Source organism: Lathyrus oleraceus, chromosome 3 (assembly GCF_024323335.1).
Source record: "Lathyrus oleraceus cultivar Zhongwan6 chromosome 3, CAAS_Psat_ZW6_1.0, whole genome shotgun sequence".
Classification (NCBI taxonomy): Eukaryota; Viridiplantae; Streptophyta; class Magnoliopsida; order Fabales; family Fabaceae; genus Lathyrus; species Lathyrus oleraceus.
In genome coordinates, this window is record NC_066581.1 from 126,481,516 (window position 1) to 126,507,238 (window position 25,723).

The window sequence follows — 25,723 nt, forward strand, 5'->3', positions numbered from 1 at the left end:
CCTGACTTTGGAGTTCATGAGTTCATTCGACTATGACCCATATTCTGGACCAGATGGGTATGCTGCTTTCAGACTTTTTGGAGTTGAGTACTCCTTCAGCCAGAAAGAGTTCGGCGACTTATTGGGTTTCTAGACTACTCCTGATGCTATCCCGGAGACACCTTTGGGATATTTCCTGGGTAAGGAAGTGGAGAAGTTTTGGAGTGATATATCAGGTGGCGGAAGCCAGGATCCATCTACACAGTTATCTTATGTCATACATAACCCAGCCTTCAGATATTTTCATATGATATTAGCACATTCCTTCTTGGGAAGACAGGATGCAGAGACACTACTGAGTGAAGAGGAGATCTTCCTATTATTTTGCGCATCCCAGTCTCGCCCAGTAGCATGTGGGAACTTTTTATTGAATAATCTCAGCGGTATTTCTAGATCCACCGAAGGAGTCATCCATGTTGGTGGAATCATCACACAGATCGCTGTCGCTTTAGGTCTGTCTCGCAAGCTGTCACATCTTCGGATCTACTGTGGATACACTACCATGGACATCGATTTCTGTTTGACCAGAGGATTGATGAGGAGAGCCTCTTTCCATCCATGTCAGTTCCGACTGCTTGTCGACAGCGAGGCCATCCTTTACTTCACATTGCCAGACCCTATGATGACCAGTGTGCATGATCCAGCGAATTGGAGTTATACTCTAGAGGGCCAGGGAGAGACCGTCGAGGCACCGAGATCACCACCCACTGCTGAATACACGCCTACACCACCATCTCCTAGAATCACTGTTTTCTCTAATAATCATTCATTGCAGACACCCGACATACACACCCAGATTACTGAGTGTCGTAGAGAGATTGCAGAGCTTAGACAGGAAGTGGTGGACTTAACTTTACAGATAGGAGTGTCTGATCTCACCCATGCTACTGAAGCCGATTGTCTATATCAGGAGATCGCAGAGCTCAGGCAGGAGATAGCCGTGCTCCGTGGATCCACTCAGGCAGACGACAATCCTAATACCTGATCTCACCATTTCATTTTATTTCTCTTTTATATATTTATCGTATTTGCATTATCCATTTTATATTATCGCATTTAGAATATTATATAAACCACTACTATACATCAGTATTTCTATTTTTATCTATATATGTTTTATATTTATTTTATTTGCATTTTAATTTTTCAGTTATTTATTTATTTATATTTAATTTCTATTTTTGTTTTTGTTTCAGTTTCACTTTTTATTTTTCGTCTTTACTTTTATAAAATTATGCAAGTCAAAGAAACTAGGAGAATCACAAGACAAATGCTATCCAGACCCCTCAAAGCCAAAAGACAAGCGAAGCCCAAACCAAAGGACCAAAATCTGGCCCAGCCGGATTTTGCCTTGTGGCGCCCGCCATAGGACCTGTGGCGCCCGCCACAGCGTCTGTAAATGGTCGGGGCAGACCCCTTTTCTTCACCATTTTTGCAACTTACAACCTCCAAAACCCATTTTTTCACCTTGGAAAAAAGTCCTTGAACCCAAAAAAAGCTCATACTTTCCTAACCATCATACCACACAAATCATTAATCCACTTTCCATTTTCGATTTCATCCACCGGATTTTTGTAAAAATCCAACCTTTTTCACCAACCACTTCATCTTCTTCATCCACTTTTCAAGATCATTCAAATGGAGTTCAACGGGTTCATTCTTCGAGGAGAGAAACCGGGGGAGAGACAAAGAAAAATCATTGAACGGTTGCAAAATCGGGAAATTCTCCCGACAAGGTATGTTGACGAAAATTGTCTATATACTTTAGGTATCTACCATAGCGTTTTTCATTTATTAGACAACTTAGGTTTGCCTAATTTCTTTATCAACAAAGAACCCACCTATGAGCGATTGACGATCGAATTTTTAAGTTCCTTAATTTATATTGTCAACCCTAACACTGCTAGCACAGTCGGTACTGTCAAATTTAGAATGTTTGCTGTTGAATACCAATTCAGTACCGATGAACTAGCCAGCCTGTTAGGGATCCCTCATGGGGAAGGTGCTATTTGTGAGGCCCCTTTGGATTCTGAATGGTCTGTTAAGGTATTTTCCTTCTGGGAGCGTTTATCAAACACTTCCATTAACTCTTTTGAAGGAGTTCTTGCCTCAACTATCCATAACCCGACCATAAGAGTTTTTAGATATCTGTTGGCATGCGCTATTTTTGGCCGGGAGAATCCAAATAAGGTTAATGCTAGAGAGCTTCTATATTTGCAAGGAAGCCTCACAAATAGGAGAATCAATTCGGTTCCGTTCATGCTCGCCCATATCATTTTAACTCTGAATAAGGCGGGACCGATTTCTTTTGGTGGACTGATTACGTCTATTGCTCGGGCACTTAACCTGAACAATGAGATGGCTACCCTAGACCCCTTACCTCCTCGCACATTTAACTTAAAATTTCTGAGAGACATGAAATTATGCCGTTCAAGGAGAGAAGGAGGTTATACACTTATGATTCATGGTGTATCCATCCCATCTATTATTCTACCTTGCACTAGACGTACAGATATACAAGATGAAAGGAATTGGACCTACGATTTAAACGCTCCACCTGTTTTAGGTCCTCTTCCTCCTAACATTCCTGATGAGGCGAGACATGACACCGATGATGAATATGATCGGAGAGAGAGATCTCCCGTACCACATGTGTCCCCCCATCATCCTTCACCACCATACACCGCACCATCTTCTTCTTCTGCAGGTACCACTCTTGGCTTCTATATTACAGAGGAGATGTGGCGTGACCACATGGCTAGAGAGCAAAGGCGAGATGACCTACTCTCTACCATCCAGCAACAAATGACGGATAACATGAGCTTCATGCAAGAATCGCAGCGGAGGACAGACAGGTCCTACGACACTGTTTTACAGTCTCTGCTTACGATTACCAGTACACAAGCCCGTCAACAACAATACCACCAGCGACACATGGCACTCATCGAAGCCACTCAAGGTTCCATTATAAGTAACCTTCGAGAGGTGAGGACCGCTCAGGATGCCCTGCAGGCGAGGATGAATCAGAGAGACCGTCGTCGTACCCGATCCCGTCGTCCACCTCAGGATGGCGAGGGCACTTGTGGTCAGCAATAGGTTGCCAGGTAACTCTTCCTTATCTTATTTCGAAACATTGGGGACAATGTTCGATTTAAGTGTGGGAGGAGACTCTATCGTCTTTTCTTTATTGTTTCTCTCGCTTTTCCTTTATCGTTTTTATTTACTGTTTTTAGATTGTTATTTCCTTTTAGTTGTTTACTTTGCTTTTTAGTATAATGCGTGAGTCTGACGAGTCACCAAATACAATAGATCTTTAGTACAATCCTACCTCCCCATGCTCAGATCATAATCACTAACAGGCCACTCTACTATGAAGTATGTACGGATAATGGGCTTAATGTAATTGCGCCGTAATGATGAAATGCCTCTAAGAAACATTCAGGAAGTAGAACTCTTTGACGTATGGGGTATAGATTTCATGGGACCTTTTCCACCATCCTTAGGAAATAGGTATATCTTAGTAGCTGTAGACTATGTGTCTAAGTGGATTGAAGTTATAGCTTCACCTACAAACGACACTAGGGTAGTAATCAAACTATTTAAAAACTATATCGAGAATCACACTTTATATTCCCTAGACTTGGACCACCACGTTTAGTCATAAGCGATGGAGGATCACACTTTATATCGAGAATATTTGACAAACTTTTAAGGAAATATGGAGTTAGGCATAGAGTAGCAACACCTTACCACCCACAGACTAGTGGCCGAGTAGAAGTATCTAATAGGGAGATAAAACAAATCCTAGAGAAAACTGTTTCTATTTCTAGGAGAGACTGGTCTCAGAAGCTTCAAGAAGCATTATGGGCCTATAGAACCGCTTTCAAAACCCCTATAGGAACTACTCCTTATCAACTAGTTTATGGAAAATCGTGTCACTTACCATTCGAGTTAGAGCATAAGGCCTATTGGGCCATTAAAACTTTGAATTTAGACTACTTAGCTGCTGGAGAAAAGCGTACCCTAGACATTCATAAATTAGAAGAACTTAGGCAATCTGCCTACGAGAATGCAAAAATATATAAAGGGAGGACAAAAGCCTATCACGACAAAAGAATAGTAAAGAAAAACTTCAATATAGGCGATTTTGTTCTCCTTTTCAACACTAGGTTACGACTCTTCCTTGGAAAGATACGTTCAAGATGGACTGGTCCTTTCGAAGTATCCAAGATTCTGAGGTCTGGAGCCGTAGAAATCAAGAACGAAACCTGTATCCCATTCATTGTAAATGGACAAAGACTGAAGCTCTACGAAGGAGGAGACATTCCAACATACTACTCAAGCCACACCCTGATTGATCCACCGATTCCTACTACTACAGGTGTTTAAATTCTAACCGTCAAGCTAATGACGTTAAACAAGCGCTGCTTGGGAGGAAACCCATGGTTTTTCTTTCATTTTACTTTTTCGCATTTGTTTTCATTTCTATTTTATTTTATCTTATTTTACATTGAGACTAAGATTTGAATGGTTTGTATTTTCAGGATCACTTTCTTAACTTTTACCAGGATGCAGGGTTTTGATGACATGCATGTTGCCTATAGAGATAATGCTCAGAGGGAGCGCTACATTGCTTTGTATCAGCGCCCTATGGCACCCACATGTTACCCTGATCAACATTGTATGGAGGCACTGGGTATCGAGCCTAGTATCAGATTCCTTAGCCACCAGCTCCACTGGGACGAATTTGCTGATGACTTGAGTAACACATATAGGAACCTGACTTTGGAGTTCATGAGTTCATTCGACTATGACCCATATTCTGGACCAGATGGGTATGCTGCTTTCAGACTTTTTGGAGTTGAGTACTCCTTCAGCCAGAAAGAGTTCGGCGACTTATTGGGTTTCTAGACTACTCCTGATGCTATCCCGGAGACACCTTTGGGATATTTCCTGGGTGAGGAAGTGGAGAAGTTTTGGAGTGATATATCAGGTGGCGGAAGCCAGGATCCATCTACACAGTTATCTTATGTCATACATAACCCAGCCTTCAGATATTTTCATATGATATTAGCACATTCCTTCTTGGGAAGACAGGATGCAGAGACACTACTGAGTGAAGAGGAGATCTTCCTATTATTTTGCGCATCCCAGTCTCGCCCAGTAGCATGTGGGAACTTTTTATTGAATAATCTCAGCGGTATTTCTAGATCCACCGAAGGAGTCATCCATGTTGGTGGAATCATCACACAGATCGCTGTCGCTTTAGGTCTGTCTCGCAAGCTGTCACATCTTCGGATCTACTGTGGATACACTACCATGGACATCGATTTCTGTTTGACCAGAGGATTGATGAGGAGAGCCTCTTTCCATCCATGTCAGTTCCGACTGCTTGTCGACAGCGAGGCCATCCTTTACTTCACATTGCCAGACCCTATGATGACCAGTGTGCATGATCCAGCAAATTGGAGTTATACTCTAGAGGGCCAGGGAGAGACCGTCGAGGCACCGAGATCACCACCCACTGCTGAATACACGCCTACACCACCATCTCCTAGAATCACTGTTTTCTCTAATAATCATTCATTGCAGACACCCGACATACACACCCAGATTACTGAGTGTCGTAGAGAGATTGCAGAGCTTAGACAGGAAGTGGTGGACTTAACTTTACAGATAGGAGTGTCTGATCTCACCCATGCTACTGAAGCCGATTGTCTATATCAGGAGATCGCAGAGCTCAGGCAGGAGATAGCCGTGCTCCGTGGATCCACTCAGGCAGACGACAATCCTAATACCTGATCTCACCATTTCATTTTATTTCTCTTTTATATATTTATCGTATTTGCATTATCCATTTTATATTATCGCATTTAGAATATTATATAAACCACTACTATACATCAGTATTTCTATTTTTATCTATATATGTTTTATATTTATTTTATTTGCATTTTAATTTTTCAGTTATTTATTTATTTATATTTAATTTCTATTTTTGTTTTTGTTTCAGTTTCACTTTTTATTTTTCGTCTTTACTTTTATAAAATTATGCAAGTCAAAGAAACTAGGAGAATCACAAGACAAATGCTATCCAGACCCCTCAAAGCCAAAAGACAAGCGAAGCCCAAACCAAAGGACCAAAATCTGGCCCAGCCGGATTTTGCCTTGTGGCGCCCGCCATAGGACCTGTGGCGCCCGCCACAGCGTCTGTAAATGGTCGGGGCAGACCCCTTTTCTTCACCATTTTTGCAACTTACAACCTCCAAAACCCATTTTTTCACCTTGGAAAAAAGTCCTTGAACCCAAAAAAAGCTCATACTTTCCTAACCATCATACCACACAAATCATTAATCCACTTTCCATTTTCGATTTCATCCACCGGATTTTTGTAAAAATCCAACCTTTTTCACCAACCACTTCATCTTCTTCATCCACTTTTCAAGATCATTCAAATGGAGTTCAACGGGTTCATTCTTCGAGGAGAGAAACCGGGGGAGAGACAAAGAAAAATCATTGAACGGTTGCAAAATCGGGAAATTCTCCCGACAAGGTATGTTGACGAAAATTGTCTATATACTTTAGGTATCTACCATAGCGTTTTTCATTTATTAGACAACTTAGGTTTGCCTAATTTCTTTATCAACAAAGAACCCACCTATGAGCGATTGACGATCGAATTTTTAAGTTCCTTAATTTATATTGTCAACCCTAACACTGCTAGCACAGTCGGTACTGTCAAATTTAGAATGTTTGCTGTTGAATACCAATTCAGTACCGATGAACTAGCCAGCCTGTTAGGGATCCCTCATGGGGAAGGTGCTATTTGTGAGGCCCCTTTGGATTCTGAATGGTCTGTTAAGGTATTTTCCTTCTGGGAGCGTTTATCAAACACTTCCATTAACTCTTTTGAAGGAGTTCTTGCCTCAACTATCCATAACCCGACCATAAGAGTTTTTAGATATCTGTTGGCATGCGCTATTTTTGGCCGGGAGAATCCAAATAAGGTTAATGCTAGAGAGCTTCTATATTTGCAAGGAAGCCTCACAAATAGGAGAATCAATTCGGTTCCGTTCATGCTCGCCCATATCATTTTAACTCTGAATAAGGCGGGACCGATTTCTTTTGGTGGACTGATTACGTCTATTGCTCGGGCACTTAACCTGAACAATGAGATGGCTACCCTAGACCCCTTACCTCCTCGCACATTTAACTTAAAATTTCTGAGAGACATGAAATTGTGCCGTTCAAGGAGAGAAGGAGGTTATACACTTATGATTCATGGTGTATCCATCCCATCTATTATTCTACCTTGCACTAGACGTACAGATATACAAGATGAAAGGAATTGGACCTACGATTTAAACGCTCCACCTGTTTTAGGGCCTCTTCCTCCTAACATTCCTGATGAGGCGGGACATGACACCGATGATGAATATGATCGGAGAGAGAGATCTCCCGTACCACATGTGTCCCCCCATCATCCTTCACCACCACACACCGCACCATCTTCTTCTTCTGCAGGTACCACTCTTGGCTTCTATATTACAGAGGAGATGTGGCGTGACCACATGGCTAGAGAGCAAAGGCGAGATGACCTACTCTCTACCATCCAGCAACAAATGACGGATAACATGAGCTTCATGCAAGAATCGCAGCGGAGGACAGACAGGTCCTACGACACTGTTTTACAGTCTCTGCTTACGATTACCAGTACACAAGCCCGTCAACAACAATACCACCAGCGACACATGGCACTCATCGAAGCCACTCAAGGTTCCATTATAAGTAACCTTCGAGAGGTGAGGACCGCTCAGGATGCCCTGCAGGCGAGGATGAATCAGAGAGACCGTCGTCGTACCCGATCCCGTCGTCCACCTCAGGATGGCGAGGGCACTTGTGGTCAGCAATAGGTTGCCAGGTAACTCTTCCTTATCTTATTTCGAAACATTGGGGATAATGTTCGATTTAAGTGTGGGAGGAGACTCTATCGTCTTTTCTTTATTGTTTCTCTAGCTTTTCCTTTATCGTTTTTATTTACTGTTTTTAGATTGTTATTTCCTTTTAGTTGTTTACTTTGCTTTTTAGTATAATGCGTGAGTCTGACGAGTCACCAAATACAATAGATCTTTAGTACAATCCTACCTCCCCATGCTCAGATCATAATCACTAACAGGCCACTCTACTATGAAGTATGTACGGATAATGGGCTTAATGTAATTGCGCCGTAATGATGAAATGCCTCTAAGAAACATTCAGGAAGTAGAACTCTTTGACGTATGGGGTATAGATTTCATGGGACCTTTTCCACCATCCTTAGGAAATAGGTATATCTTAGTAGCTGTAGACTATGTGTCTAAGTGGATTGAAGTTATAGCTTCACCTACAAACGACACTAGGGTAGTAATCAAACTATTTAAAAACTATATCGAGAATCACACTTTATATTCCCTAGACTTGGACCACCACGTTTAGTCATAAGCGATGGAGGATCACACTTTATATCGAGAATATTTGACAAACTTTTAAGGAAATATGGAGTTAGGCATAGAGTAGCAACACCTTACCACCCACAGACTAGTGGCCGAGTAGAAGTATCTAATAGGGAGATAAAACAAATCCTAGAGAAAACTGTTTCTATTTCTAGGAGAGACTGGTCTCAGAAGCTTCAAGAAGCATTATGGGCCTATAGAACCGCTTTCAAAACCCCTATAGGAACTACTCCTTATCAACTAGTTTATGGAAAATCGTGTCACTTACCATTCGAGTTAGAGCATAAGGCCTATTGGGCCATTAAAACTTTGAATTTAGACTACTTAGCTGCTGGAGAAAAGCGTACCCTAGACATTCATAAATTAGAAGAACTTAGGCAATCTGCCTACGAGAATGCAAAAATATATAAAGGGAGGACAAAAGCCTATCACGACAAAAGAATAGTAAAGAAAAACTTCAATATAGGCGATTTTGTTCTCCTTTTCAACACTAGGTTACGACTCTTCCTTGGAAAGATACGTTCAAGATGGACTGGTCCTTTCGAAGTATCCAAGATTCTGAGGTCTGGAGCCGTAGAAATCAAGAACGAAACATGTATCCCATTCATTGTAAATGGACAAAGACTGAAGCTCTACGAAGGAGGAGACATTCCAACATACTACTCAAGCCACACCCTGATTGATCCACCGATTCCTACTACTACAGGTGTATAAATTCTAACCGTCAAGCTAATGACGTTAAACAAGCGCTGCTTGGGAGGAAACCCATGGTTTTTCTTTCATTTTACTTTTTCGCATTTGTTTTCATTTCTATTTTATTTTATCTTATTTTACATTGAGACTAAGATTTGAATGGTTTGTATTTTCAGGATCACTTTCTTAACTTTTACCAGGATGCAGGGTTTTGATGACATGCATGTTGCCTATAGAGATAATGCTCAGAGGGAGCGCTACATTGCTTTGTATCAGCGCCCTATGGCACCCACATGTTACCCTGATCAACATTGTATGGAGGCACTGGGTATCGAGCCTAGTATCAGATTCCTTAGCCACCAGCTCCACTGGGACGAATTTGCTGATGACTTGAGTAACACATATAGGAACCTGACTTTGGAGTTCATGAGTTCATTCGACTATGACCCATATTCTGGACCAGATGGGTATGCTGCTTTCAGACTTTTTGGAGTTGAGTACTCCTTCAGCCAGAAAGAGTTCGGCGACTTATTGGGTTTCTAGACTACTCCTGATGCTATCCCGGAGACACCTTTGGGATATTTCCTGGGTAAGGAAGTGGAGAAGTTTTGGAGTGATATATCAGGTGGCGGAAGCCAGGATCCATCTACACAGTTATCTTATGTCATACATAACCCAGCCTTCAGATATTTTCATATGATATTAGCACATTCCTTCTTGGGAAGACAGGATGCAGAGACACTACTGAGTGAAGAGGAGATCTTCCTATTATTTTGCGCATCCCAGTCTCGCCCAGTAGCATGTGGGAACTTTTTATTGAATAATCTCAGCGGTATTTCTAGATCCACCGAAGGAGTCATCCATGTTGGTGGAATCATCACACAGATCGCTGTCGCTTTAGGTCTGTCTCGCAAGCTGTCACATCTTCGGATCTACTGTGGATACACTACCATGGACATCGATTTCTGTTTGACCAGAGGATTGATGAGGAGAGCCTCTTTCCATCCATGTCAGTTCCGACTGCTTGTCGACAGCGAGGCCATCCTTTACTTCACATTGCCAGACCCTATGATGACCAGTGTGCATGATCTAGCGAATTGGAGTTATACTCTAGAGGGCCAGGGAGAGACCGTCGAGGCACCGAGATCACCACCCACTGCTGAATACACGCCTACACCACCATCTCCTAGAATCACTGTTTTCTCTAATAATCATTCATTGCAGACACCCGACATACACACCCAGATTACTGAGTGTCGTAGAGAGATTGCAGAGCTTAGACAGGAAGTGGTGGACTTAACTTTACAGATAGGAGTGTCTGATCTCACCCATGCTACTGAAGCCGATTGTCTATATCAGGAGATCGCAGAGCTCAGGCAGGAGATAGCCGTGCTCCGTGGATCCACTCAGGCAGACGACAATCCTAATACCTGATCTCACCATTTCATTTTATTTCTCTTTTATATATTTATCGTATTTGCATTATCCATTTTATATTATCGCATTTAGAATATTATATAAACCACTACTATACATCAGTATTTCTATTTTTATCTATATATGATTTATATTTATTTTATTTGCATTTTAATTTTTCAGTTATTTATTTATTTATATTTAATTTCTATTTTTGTTTTTGTTTTAGTTTCACTTTTTATTTTTCGTCTTTACTTTTATAAAATTATGCAAGTCAAAGAAACTAGGAGAATCACAAGACAAATGCTATCCAGACCCCTCAAAGCCAAAAGACAAGCGAAGCCCAAACCAAAGGACCAAAATCTGGCCCAGCCGGATTTTGCCTTGTGGCGCCCGCCATAGGACCTGTGGTGCCCGCCACAGCATCTGTAAATGGTCGGGGCAGACCCCTTTTCTTCACCATTTTTGCAACTTACAACCTCCAAAACCCATTTTTTCACCTTGGAAAAAAGTCCTTGAACCCAAAAAAAGCTCATACTTTCCTAACCATCATACCACACAAATCATTAATCCACTTTCCATTTTTGATTTCATCCACCGGATTTTTGTAAAAATCCAACCTTTTTCACCAACCACTTCATCTTCTTCATCCACTTTTCAAGATCATTCAAATGGAGTTCAACGGGTTCATTCTTCGAGGAGAGAAACCGGGGGAGAGACAAAGAAAAATCATTGAACGGTTGCAAAATCGGGAAATTCTCCCGACAAGGTATGTTGACGAAAATTGTCTCTATACTTTAGGTATCTACCATAGCGTTTTTCATTTATTAGACAACTTAGGTTTGCCTAATTTCTTTATCAACAAAGAACCCACCTATGAGCGATTGACGATCGAATTTTTAAGTTCCTTAATTTATATTGTCAACCCTAACACTGCTAGCACAGTCGGTACTGTCAAATTTAGAATGTTTGCTGTTGAATACCAATTCAGTACCGATGAACTAGCCAGCCTGTTAGGGATCCCTCATGGGGAAGGTGCTATTTGTGAGGCCCCTTTGGATTCTGAATGGTCTGTTAAGGTATTTTCCTTCTGGGAGCGTTTATCAAACACTTCCATTAACTCTTTTGAAGGAGTTCTTGCCTCAACTATCCATAACCCGACCATAAGAGTTTTTAGATATCTGTTGGCATGCGCTATTTTTGGCCGGGAGAATCCAAATAAGGTTAATGCTAGAGAGCTTCTATATTTGCAAGGAAGCCTCACAAATAGGAGAATCAATTCGGTTCCGTTCATGCTCGCCCATATCATTTTAACTCTAAATAAGGCGGGACCGATTTCTTTTGGTGGACTGATTACGTCTATTGCTCGGGCACTTAACCTGAACAATGAGATGGCTACCCTAGACCCCTTACCTCCTCGCACATTTAACTTAAAATTTCTGAGAGACATGAAATTGTGCCGTTCAAGGAGAGAAGGAGGTTATACACTTATGATTCATGGTGTATCCATCCCATCTATTATTCTACCTTGCACTAGACGTACAGATATACAAGATGAAAGGAATTGGACCTACGATTTAAACGCTCCACCTGTTTTAGGTCCTCTTCCTCCTAACATTCCTGATGAGGCGGGACATGACACCGATGATGAATATGATCGGAGAGAGAGATCTCCCGTACCACATGTGTCCCCCCATCATCCTTCACCACCACACACCGCACCATCTTCTTCTTCTGCAGGTACCACTCTTGGCTTCTATATTACAGAGGAGATGTGGCGTGACCACATGGCTAGAGAGCAAAGGCGAGATGACCTACTCTCTACCATCCAGCAACAAATGACGGATAACATGAGCTTCATGCAAGAATCGCAGCGGAGGACAGACAGGTCCTACGACACTGTTTTACAGTCTCTGCTTACGATTACCAGTACACAAGCCCGTCAACAACAATACCACCAGCGACACATGGCACTCATCGAAGCCACTCAAGGTTCCATTATAAGTAACCTTCGAGAGGTGAGGACCGCTCAGGATGCCCTGCAGGCGAGGATGAATCAGAGAGACCGTCGTCGTACCCGATCCCGTCGTCCACCTCAGGATGGCGAGGGCACTTGTGGTCAGCAATAGGTTGCCAGGTAACTCTTCCTTATCTTATTTCGAAACATTGGGGACAATGTTCGATTTAAGTGTGGGAGGAGACTCTATCGTCTTTTCTTTATTGTTTCTCTCGCTTTTCCTTTATCGTTTTTATTTACTGTTTTAAGATTGTTATTTCCTTTTAGTTGTTTACTTTGCTTTTTAGTATAATGCGTGAGTCTGACGAGTCACCAAATACAATAGATCTTTAGTACAATCCTACCTCCCCATGCTCAGATCATAATCACTAACAGGCCACTCTACTATGAAGTATGTACGGATAATGGGCTTAATGTAATTGCGCCGTAATGATGAAATGCCTCTAAGAAACATTCAGGAAGTAGAACTCTTTGACGTATGGGGTATAGATTTCATGGGACCTTTTCCACCATCCTTAGGAAATAGGTATATCTTAGTAGCTGTAGACTATGTGTCTAAGTGGATTGAAGTTATAGCTGCACCTACAAACGACACTAGGGTAGTAATCAAACTATTTAAAAACTATATCGAGAATCACACTTTATATTCCCTAGACTTGGACCACCACGTTTAGTCATAAGCGATGGAGGATCACACTTTATATCGAGAATATTTGACAAACTTGTAAGGAAATATGGAGTTAGGCATAGAGTAGCAACACCTTACCACCCACAGACTAGTGGCCGAGTAGAAGTATCTAATAGGGAGATAAAACAAATCCTAGAGAAAACTGTTTCTATTTCTAGGAGAGACTGGTCTCAGAAGCTTCAAGAAGCATTATGGGCCTATAGAACCGCTTTCAAAACCCCTATAGGAACTACTCCTTATCAACTAGTTTATGGAAAATCGTGTCACTTACCATTCGAGTTAGAGCATAAGGCCTATTGGGCCATTAAAACTTTGAATTTAGACTACTTAGCTGCTGGAGAAAAGCGTACCCTAGACATTCATAAATTAGAAGAACTTAGGCAATCTGCCTACGAGAATGCAAAAATATATAAAGGGAGGACAAAAGCCTATCACGACAAAAGAATAGTAAAGAAAAACTTCAATATAGGCGATTTTGTTCTCCTTTTCAACACTAGGTTACGACTCTTCCTTGGAAAGATACGTTCAAGATGGACTGGTCCTTTCGAAGTATCCAAGATTCTGAGGTCTGGAGCCGTAGAAATCAAGAACGAAACCTGTATCCCGTTCATTGTAAATGGACAAAGACTGAAGCTCTACGAAGGAGGAGACATTCCAACATACTACTCAAGCCACACCCTGATTGATCCACCGATTCCTACTACTACAGGTGTATAAATTCTAACCGTCAAGCTAATGACGTTAAACAAGCGCTGCTTGGGAGGAAACCCATGGTTTTTCTTTCATTTTACTTTTTCGCATTTGTTTTCATTTCTATTTTATTTTATCTTATTTTACATTGAGACTAAGATTTGAATGGTTTGTATTTTCAGGATCACTTTCTTAACTTTTACCAGGATGCAGGGTTTTGATGACATGCATGTTGCCTATAGAGATAATGCTTAGAGGGAGCGCTACATTGCTTTGTATCAGCGCCCTATGGCACCCACATGTTACCCTGATCAACATTGTATGGAGGCACTGGGTATCGAGCCTAGTATCAGATTCCTTAGCCACCAGCTCCACTGGGACGAATTTGCTGATGACTTGAGTAACACATATAGGAACCTGACTTTGGAGTTCATGAGTTCATTCGACTATGACCCATATTCTGGACCAGATGGGTATGCTGCTTTCAGACTTTTTGGAGTTGAGTACTCCTTCAGCCAGAAAGAGTTCGGCGACTTATTGGGTTTCTAGACTACTCCTGATGCTATCCCGGAGACACCTTTGGGATATTTCCTGGGTAAGGAAGTGGAGAAGTTTTGGAGTGATATATCAGGTGGCGGAAGCCAGGATCCATCTACACAGTTATCTTATGTCATACATAACCCAGCCTTCAGATATTTTCATATGATATTAGCACATTCCTTCTTGGGAAGACAGGATGCAGAGACACTACTGAGTGAAGAGGAGATCTTCCTATTATTTTGCGCATCCCAGTCTCGCCCAGTAGCATGTGGGAACTTTTTATTGAATAATCTCAGCGGTATTTCTAGATCCACCGAAGGAGTCATCCATGTTGGTGGAATCATCACACAGATCGCTGTCGCTTTAGGTCTGTCTCGCAAGCTGTCACATCTTCGGATCTACTGTGGATACACTACCATGGACATCGATTTCTGTTTGACCAGAGGATTGATGAGGAGAGCCTCTTTCCATCCATGTCAGTTCCGACTGCTTGTCGACAGCGAGGCCATCCTTTACTTCACATTGCCAGACCCTATGATGACCAGTGTGCATGATCCAGCGAATTGGAGTTATACTCTAGAGGGCCAGGGAGAGACCGTCGAGGCACCGAGATCACCACCCACTGCTGAATACACGCCTACACCACCATCTCCTAGAATCACTGTTTTCTCTAATAATCATTCATTGCAGACACCCGACATACACACCCAGATTACTGAGTGTCGTAGAGAGATTGCAGAGCTTAGACAGGAAGTGGTGGACTTAACTTTACAGATAGGAGTGTCTGATCTCACCCATGCTACTGAAGCCGATTGTCTATATCAGGAGATCGCAGAGCTCAGGCAGGAGATAGCCGTGCTCCGTGGATCCACTCAGGCAGACGACAATCCTAATACCTGATCTCACCATTTCATTTTATTTCTCTTTTATATATTTATCGTATTTGCATTATCCATTTTATATTATCGCATTTAGAATATTATATAAACCACTACTATACATCAGTATTTCTATTTTTATCTATATATGATTTATATTTATTTTATTTGCATTTTAATTTTTCAGTTATTTATTTATTTATATTTAATTTCTATTTTTGTTTTTGTTTTAGTTTCACTTTTTATTTTTCGTCTTTACTTTTATAAAATTATGCAAGTCAAAGAAACTAGGAGAATCACAAGACAAATGCTATCCAGACCCCTCAAAGCCAAAAGACAAGCGAAGCCCAAACCAAAGGACCAAAATCTGGCCCAGCCGGATTTTGCCTTGTGGCGCCCGCCATAGGACCTGTGGCGCCCGCCACAGCGTCTGTAAATGGTCGGGGCAGACCCCTTTTCTTCACCATTTTTGCAACTTACAACCTCCAAAACCCATTTTTTCACCTTGGAAAAAAGTCCTTGAACCCAAAAAAAGCTCATACTTTCCTAACCATCATACCACACAAATCATTAATCCACTTTCCATTTTTGATTTCATCCACCGGATTTTTGTAAAAATCCAACCTTTTTCACCAACCACTTCATCTTCTTCATCCAATTTTCAAGATCATTCAAATGGAGTTCAACGGGTTCATTCTTCGAGGAGAGAAACCGGGGGAGAGACAAAGAAAAATCATTGAACGGTTGCAAAATCGGGAAATTCTCCCGACAAGGTATGTTGACGAAAATTGTCTCTATACCTTAGGTATCTACCATAGCGTTTTTCATTTATTAGACAACTTAGGTTTGCCTAATTTCTTTATCAACAAAGAACCCACCTATGAGCGATTGACGATCGAATTTTTAAGTTCCTTAATTTATATTGTCAACCCTAACACTGCTAGCACAGTCGGTACTGTCAAATTTAGAATGTTTGCTGTTGAATACCAATTCAGTACCGATGAACTAGCCAGCCTGTTAGGGATCCCTCATGGGGAAGGTGCTATTTGTGAGGCCCCTTTGGATTCTGAATGGTCTGTTAAGGTATTTTCCTTCTGGGAGCGTTTATCAAACACTTCCATTAACTCTTTTGAAGGAGTTCTTGCCTCAACTATCCATAACCCGACCATAAGAGTTTTTAGATATCTGTTGGCATGCGCTATTTTTGGCCGGGAGAATCCAAATAAGGTTAATGCTAGAGAGCTTCTATATTTGCAAGGAAGCCTCACAAATAGGAGAATCAATTCGGTTCCGTTCATGCTCGCCCATATCATTTTAACTCTGAATAAGGCGGGACCGATTTCTTTTGGTGGACTGATTACGTCTATTGCTCGGGCACTTAACCTGAACAATGAGATGGCTACCCTAGACCCCTTACCTCCTCGCACATTTAACTTAAAATTTCTGAGAGACATGAAATTGTGCCGTTCAAGGAGAGAAGGAGGTTATACACTTATGATTCATGGTGTATCCATCCCATCTATTATTCTACCTTGCACTAGACGTACAGATATACAAGATGAAAGGAATTGGACCTACGATTTAAACGTTCCACCTGTTTTAGGTCCTCTTCCTCCTAACATTCCTGATGAGGCGGGACATGACACCGATGATGAATATGATCGGAGAGAGAGATCTCCCGTACCACATGTGTCCCCCCATCATCCTTCACCACCACACACCGCACCATCTTCTTCTTCTGCAGGTACCACTCTTGGCTTCTATATTACAGAGGAGATGTGGCGTGACCACATGGCTAGAGAGCAAAGGCGAGATGACCTACTCTCTACCATCCAGCAACAAATGACGGATAACATGAGCTTCATGCAAGAATCGCAGCGGAGGACAGACAGGTCCTACGACACTGTTTTACAGTCTCTGCTTACGATTACCAGTACACAAGCCCGTCAACAACAATACCACCAGCGACACATGGCACTCATCGAAGCCACTCAAGGTTCCATTATAAGTAACCTTCGAGAGGTGAGGACCGCTCAGGATGCCCTGCAGGCGAGGATGAATCAGAGAGACCGTCGTCGTACCCGATCCCGTCGTCCACTTCAGGATGGCGAGGGCACTTGTGGTCAGCAATAGGTTGCCAGGTAACTCTTCCTTATCTTATTTCGAAACATTGGGGACAATGTTCGATTTAAGTGTGGGAGGAGACTCTATCGTCTTTTCTTTATTGTTTCTCTCGCTTTTCCTTTATCGTTTTTATTTACTGTTTTTAGATTGTTATTTCCTTTTAGTTGTTTACTTTGCTTTTTAGTATAATGCGTGAGTCTGACGAGTCACCAAATACAATAGATCTTTAGTACAATCCTACCTCCCCATGCTCAGATCATAATCACTAACAGGCCACTCTACTATGAAGTATGTACGGATAATGGGCTTAATGTAATTGCGCCGTAATGAAAAGGACACAAAAGAGATGAAGAGGCAGGCCTAGGTATTATGGGATAATATGGGTTGGTTAATATAGGAATGAAGTTTATGTCCGTATTTGCGGATTAGTGTCATCATGATACCCTTAGTTCATTCAGTTAGTACCTATCACTGCATCCCAACTTGAACTTGGAATTTTTACCTGAAGCACTCGTTTACACAAAATTTTCTTTCACGAGCTTTATAATGTTTTGCTTGAGGACAAGCAAAGGTTTAAGTGTGGGAGAGTTTGATCACACTGAAATTTACTTATTTTCGACTCCGATTTCACATGCATTCTAGTTGTTTTATTATCATTTTGTTGTGTTATTGGTATGTTTTCCTTTGTTTTCAGGTTTTTACTTTAATCGGAGCCCCGATCGAGAAAAGGAGCGAAAAAGAGCCAAAAACCCTAAAATTCAGCATTTTGTTTTTATGGCCTACTCCATGGCGGGCGCCACAGACCAAGCCATGACGTGTCCAAGCTCAACTTCCCTCAACTACCACGTTCTCCATTACATCCACGAAGGCGCCTCACTTTGGCCTTGTGGCGGGCGCCACAAGAGGAAAACAGTTTCCCTCCATTTTCAAGTTGAAGGGCATCCAAGTCATTTCCATCTTTTTACTTGCTTATAAATAGAAACTCGAATTCACTTTTACAATCATCCAAACTTAGAACAGAGGCAAACTCAGAAGCAAATTTGTTTCACTTAGGCATATATTCAGTTTTATAAAGTGGTAATCGCTTCGCATTGGAGTGTTACCATAATTGTGTAATCAAATATGTGATAGAGTCTGTAATCGAGTTTGGAGCACTTTGGAAGGAAGTTAATCCTGCCGCCATTTTCTTTTCCGCATTGCAATTTACTCAACCCTCCGATTGGAGCAGGTTTTTATTACTCGCTTTACTTTATTTATTTCCCGCACTCGCTTTTACTTTATTTATTTCCCGCACTCGCTTTACTTTATTTATTTCCCGCACTCGCTTTACTTTATTTATTTCCCGCACTCGCTTTTACTTTATTTACTTTCCGCACTCGCTTTAAATTATTTACTTTCCGCACTCGCACTATTTTTGTTTACTTTCCGCACTCGCACTACTTTTATTTATTTTAATGCACTTTTACTTTACCATGTCTAGCAAAATTTATAAGGTTAGAATGTAAGGATCATAATTGAACCGATAATCCGTACAATTGTTCGTAGAAATACTTAAGGGCTATTTTAACTTTCAACTTATGTTTTCCCGCACTTCAATTCCGTTGGGTAAGATCGAAAGCCGTCCAACGCCTTTTTAAACTTAATTGTTTTTAACTATTTCAAAAACAGCGAAAGCGCTTTGTTTAGTTCATTAGGAGATTTTTACATTAAGAAGAAAAGAGATTTTAAAACTATTTTCGGACGAGTTTATAAGTTTAGAGTCTGGTTCGTAAGAACCTCTTTTGGTTAAGAAATCCAGGTTATAATACTTTTCAACTTAGTCAAGACACTAAATTTCTTAAAAATAGGTTTACTACTCTAACGCAACGCGCGCCTTTTTATAAGTGACAATAAGAGGGTTTGATTAGGGAGTTCAACTCGGTTCTGAATACGTGAAAGCGACAGTTCCTGTTAAATTAGTTCTTTTCAAAGTAGGAAACATTGCCCATAAGTAGTTCTATTAGCAAGTACTTGGATTATCAATTGATTACGTGTATTACATTCGACCCTGTCTTTATTAATTAAATTTATTTCAAACTTTACTTTTCAATTGCACACTACAAAAACGCCTATTTTACTTGCCTTTGATATACACCATAACAACAAATAACGATAGATTGACACTTGGTCTCTGTGGTTCGACAATCTTTGATATTACTCTGACGCGTTCGTATACTTGCGAACATCAAGTTATTGACCGCATCAACTCTTCAATCCCCTTCACTCTCTCTAAATCCGTCACACTAAATAATCTCACACAAGCACAAAACAACAATGAAGAATACACAATAAAAACCGAGTAGTAAAATAAGGGAAGAAGAAGAATAACGAAGAGGAAGAAGAGATTTTCAAAGCGAAGCAGTGTACCTGAGCATCTTCATATTCATCCTTGGGAATTGTTTTGTACCGATCTTCATCCTTATCTTCAGAGGTAAGGAAATTTTGCTTGTTTTGATGTAATTTAGTTACCAAGATGTAGCTTAGCTCTTGGGGAATCAAAGCCCTAACCAATTGGACTTTTATTCCCCCTTCAGAGAGTTTAATTTAGGAATTTAGGATTAGGATTCTTGATTTTGTTGAGTTTAATTTCGGATTTAGAGCCCTAGCTTTTGGCTTTATACTTGACTTTCATTAAAACACTTAACAAAAAACGAGTTCAATCTGATGCTCTGAGAGTGAAAAAGAGTGGTTAGGATGCCACTGTCCTCTCAACTCTCCAGTATTCTGATTATTGGCCATACTTAGTAAATGGTTAAATGCTTATCTCAATATAAGTACTAATAGTTAACTCGTCAAACAAATTTAATAAACAAAAACTTTCAGGATGAAAAAGAGTGGTTAGGATGCCATTGTCCTCTCAACTCCCAAGTACTCAGATTTTCGGTTGTGCTTAGCTTGTGGTATGATACTTGTCTCCACTCTAAAATTGACCACAACTCATCAAATCCAATTTTCCACTTTGGGGTATCCAAAAACTTTTCACAAAGGACATGTTACTTCCGTTCTACCTGATAACGCGAAAATACATCATATATTTGCTTTGATTTACATTAAAAAATCGCATCATTTTCATTTATATTCCGATTATTCCGTAAGTGTTCGAGTTATTTTTGCAGGTATTTGAATTCACATGCTTAAATGAGCAAAGTATAGAAAAGGAAGGAAAAGAAGAAGAAACAAAAGAGAAACAACAGAAAAGTATAAATTCAGTGCAGGTGACGATCGTCACAAGCCCCGTCATGACCGTCACGCCCTGGTTGTGACGAACGTCACATGCCCACCATGATCGTCACAAAGCCAAAAGCAGCGTAATGAATTGTTCAACATAAGTGATCCACACGCCCCATTTTCGCTCCTCAACCCACTTTCCCGTGAATATCTCACTCAACCAAGTCACCCTTATTTCTCTCAACTACGAAGACCAAATGGATAATATAAAAGGTTGGAAGTTTGAAACCTAAAGACGGGTTTTTTTGGGAGCCTCCCTGAAGCAAACTCTCAAGCTATTTTTCTCTGCATTTATTTTCCACATCAATTTTGTTTTCTATTATATTTCTTCAGCAACACTGTTTTCTTTTACCGCAATTTGTTTACCGTTCCATTCAGAGCTTTGATTTTTCCCTTCCCTTTCCGTTTTTTAATTAGCCAAAAGTAGTAGCTTCCTACATTGGGGAACGACTGAAATTTATTTAATTTAGTTTAAGCAATTGTTTTGAAGAAGAAGAATCCTACCGACCTGTGGAGGTTTGCTTAAGTACTTCAAGATTCGGCATATTCAATTAATTCAAGTTCCAGGTTTTTATTCAGTTATTATTGTTATTGATTTATTATTAAATAATCATGTTTGCTTTATTTTTAATTTTTTTATGTTCGTCTATGACTGTATTAATTAACATGTCTGGCTAAACTACCGGTATCGGTATGTAAACAATTTAATTTGATGAGATTTAATAATAATCAATGTAAACTTCTTTTCTCAAGTAATCTTTCTGGCTGTGGTTTTTAATTTAAATTTAATTAACTTTGCCATGAGAGTGAGAAGCTATTTAATACGGTTTTTCCACGAGAGTGGGAAATTAACTAAGGTTAGAACCGACAATCACGAGAGCGTGAGGGTCGAACTGGATAGTAAAAACTAGGCATTGATTTTAAAAACAGCGAGAGCACGTTTAAAGCAATTCGAACTTATTTATTTTCAAAAAGTATTTTTAACTTCAAATGGGACAGCGAGAGCGTACATTCTGACTAAAAAGTATAGTCCGAGTCAACAATCACGAGAGTGTGCGATAAAGCCTTTTAAATGAGTATTTTCTACTAAAAGATATTTGGTAAATAAAATAAACACCTGTGACTTATCGAAACCCTGACGATTAATATGTTGCATACTGATATCCCTTCATTAATATTTTCTTAAAAACTTAACTTCCTTTAGACTTAATTTTTGTTCAACCAAACCTCTAAAAAAATCATCCCCTTAGCTAAACATAGTAACATCGATAGCATTAGTTTGACCATCGGTCCCTGTGGGTTCGATATCTTTTAAAACTAAACGACTAGACTGTGCAGTTGCAGTCAAGTATCCGATAAACTATATTTTATATACAGTCACGAGACGCATCACTACCGCGGTATGAATGATGCTTAAGCCTCCCATGCATCAGCATACAAGTAACATTTAACTACTAAAATGTGATCCAAGGGCATCCATTCTATCGCAAACAAACAACACTCAAGTCTCCTATGCGGGAGCATACATGCAACATTTAAATGCTAGAACGTGAATGTTAACACTGTCCACTAAAAACCAACCAACGCATCTGTATTTTCTACACGAACTACGAAGTTTTGATTTCCTTATTGCATTATAAGAAGACGTAGGCATAATATTACGAGATCTTGGAGAGTACACTAATTAAAAACTTAATTTTCCTCCATTAACCAATAACAAGTAACCTTCAGATAACAACATCCATACGCACATAGAACAAGCAAAGTGGTTCCCGTTGAGTACAACAGATGTGAGGGGTGCTAATACCTTCCCCTTGCATAATTGACTCCCAAATCCTCTCTTGGTTACGACGACCATTCTTTTGGGATTTAATCGATATTTTCCCTTTCCTTTGGAATAAATAAAATCCGGTGGCGACTCTATATTTTTCATGGTGTGACAACTATCAACCCCTTGATCCTACAGATTCCTTGAGAGGTGAAATTGTACGAAGATCTGATAAGAACTCCACCTTATCTATAGCCTTCCATACAATTATTACTAAGTCAATGTCGGAGAGAAAAACCTACTTCTTTTTAATACCACCATTGACAATCCATCAATCTTGCTAACAACCTAAAAACTCAACAATATCTCCAAGAATGGTGAGTTTCAATGTACGAGCCTCCTTCAATCAATCTCAGAGCTCTTGTTATCAAGCTCTGAACTCAATTGAAGTTGAATATGTGAGAAATTTGTAGCAAGACTTTGAACACTCAAAATAGAGGAAATTGATTTTCACATAAAATCACACTAAATAATATTAACAAAATGAATTATCTTATGTGTAGAATGATGACAAAAATGATTTATATGTGCATGAGATATATCACATAAAATGGTTGAAAAAGGTGGTTAGATTTGAATCAAGAAAAATATATTTTGAATAAAATGAGCAAAATAAGGTAGAATGAAAGAAATAACTAATTTTTGAAAAATATGGAAGTTTATTCGGATTAGAGAAACTCTGATTCAAATCAAATGCCTTGTGATTTGAATCAAGCACAAAATTTGATTCATATCAAAATTTGATACATTCTGCCTTAAAAGTATAGGCCGAGTCAAAAATTACGAGAGTGTGAGATAAAGCCTTTTTAATGAGTATTTTCTACTAAAAGATATTTGGTAATTAAAATAAACACCAGTGACTTATCGAAACCCTGACGATTAATGCGTTGCATACTGATATCCCTTCATTAATATTTTCTTGAAAACTTAACTTCCTTTAGACTTATTTTTTGTTCAACCAAACCTCTAAACAAATCATTGCCTTAGCTAAACATAGTAACATCAATAACATTAGTTTGACCATCGGTCCCTGTGGGTTCAATATCTTTTTAAACTAAATGACTAGACTGTGCACTTGCAGTCAAGTATCCGATATACTATATTTTATATACAGTCACGAGACATATCAATTTTTTGGCGCCGTTGCCGGGGACCTTATTTAGTCAAAAAGTGTGATTCTTTCGTTGCGCAATATAGACTAAGGTAAAAACTAATTTCCCTTCCATTATTTATCGGTTGTATGCCAAGTAATCGCTCACAAGGCGAAAACTTAGCCCCACCAATCATAGAATTAGAGCGTTTCTTATATTTAAGATGCCGAATACTAGAGTACCAACGAAGGTACATTATTTCTGATATCTTCTTTCCTACTACTGAACTAGTTGAAAAACTAACCATGGCTGCAGTGGGACCACAAAATCGTCCTCTTAAGTTCTATGCTACCCCGTCCCAATAAGAACCTCACAAACACATTGCTTCCCCTACTATCGATCGAAACGATTTCGAGTTGAAACCCTCATTATTATTAGTTGTCCAACAACATCAATTTGCGGGAAATCCTACGGATGACCCTAATGAACATTTGACCAAGTTTGTGCAGTACGCAGACACTATGAAGGCGAATGGTTTATCTCGAGATGTGATAGGACTACGCCTTTTTTCCTTTCTCTATAAGAGACAAAGCTTGGGCTTGGTTGCAATCCTTGCCATCCAACTCAGTCACTACATGGGAAGAACTGAAGAGCATTTTCTTAGCCCAATATTTCCCGCTAAGCAAAACTGCTATGCTGAGAGCTCAAATCAACGGATTTCGACAAAAAGATGCAGAATCTCTCTATGACGCGTGGGAGAGATGCAAAGACATGATAAGGATATGTCCACATCATGGTCTCAAAGACTGGGTGATCATTCACATATTTTACAATGGGCTTCTGTATAACACAAGACTGACAATAGACACTGCCGCAGGAGGTGCACTTATGGACAAGCCATACAACGAAGCCTATCAACTCATCAAAAACATGGCCCAAAACCATTGCCAATGTGGAGGTGAAAGAACTCCAGTAGAAAAATCCCAAACGGAAGGTGGAATGTAAGAAATCAGTATCCTTGACCACGTCAATGCAAAGGTAGATTCCCTTGTTCAAAAGTTAGACAACTTGACTATACCACCCGCAACCACTGTGGCTGCCGTAACTCAAAACTGCGAGTTATGTGGAATTCCTGGACACACTGCACCAGAATGTCAGATATTAGCAGGAGTCCCCACAGATCAAGTAAATTATGCACAAGGAAATCCTTATTCGAATACCTACAACCAAGGTTGGAAAAACCATCCTAACTTTTTGTATAAGAACAACAACGCCATTTATGCACCGGACCAAGCACCCGCTATTCCACCTGGATATCAAAAGCCAGCTGTAGCACCTCAAATTTGCACCTACCTTTTGTATATACATTTTCATGAGTAGGTCATTAACATTACATAGTCCACTGCATAACATTGCATTGTCCTTTGCCCAAGTGCAAGTCATCAGACAAGATTAGGTCAAGATGATCAGGAGAATCAGTCAAGCAAGCAAGCAAGTGAATTTCTCAAGGAAGCAAAGCCCTAGGGTTGTTTTATCAAGTTCATATGATCTAGGGATCATTTTGGAGTGGTTTGGCCAAAGATTGGATGATCAAAGCTCAACAGTCAAGCTGAATTTCATCTGAAACCCTAGAAAGTCAACTGTGGTCAACTGTGCCAGAAATCAAGGATTTGAAGGTGGGAGATGGTTTGAAAGGCTTCATTCATGTCCATACAAGTCTCATTTGACATTTCAAAGATCAAGATTGAAGAATTTGAGGTCAGACAAAAAGTTTCCAAAAATAGTAAGTGACATGTAATTTCAAACTGCCAAAAATGGAAAGGTCTTCTCCTCAAATTTACATCATCATACAAGATTCAAATGGCATTTTGTCCAACGTGAAAGTTGAATATCTTGATCTCACCATTCCAAAAAGTCCAAAAACACTCATTTCTCATGTGTGGTTGGCAAGTTGTGATCA

The 25,723-nt window shown here is 40.1% G+C and overlaps 1 protein-coding gene and 1 non-coding gene across 2 annotated transcripts in view; one reads left to right on the plus strand and one right to left on the minus strand.

The window, feature by feature from the left end:
- LOC127130009 (uncharacterized) overlaps window positions 1-25,723 on the plus strand; it is a 117,575-nt gene that overhangs the window by 61,189 nt on the left and 30,663 nt on the right. The window lies entirely within an intron of this gene.
- LOC127132944 (small nucleolar RNA R71) lies at window positions 24,457-24,563 on the minus strand. The gene has a single exon (XR_007806947.1). It is a non-coding gene; the product is annotated as a small nucleolar RNA R71 (small nucleolar RNA).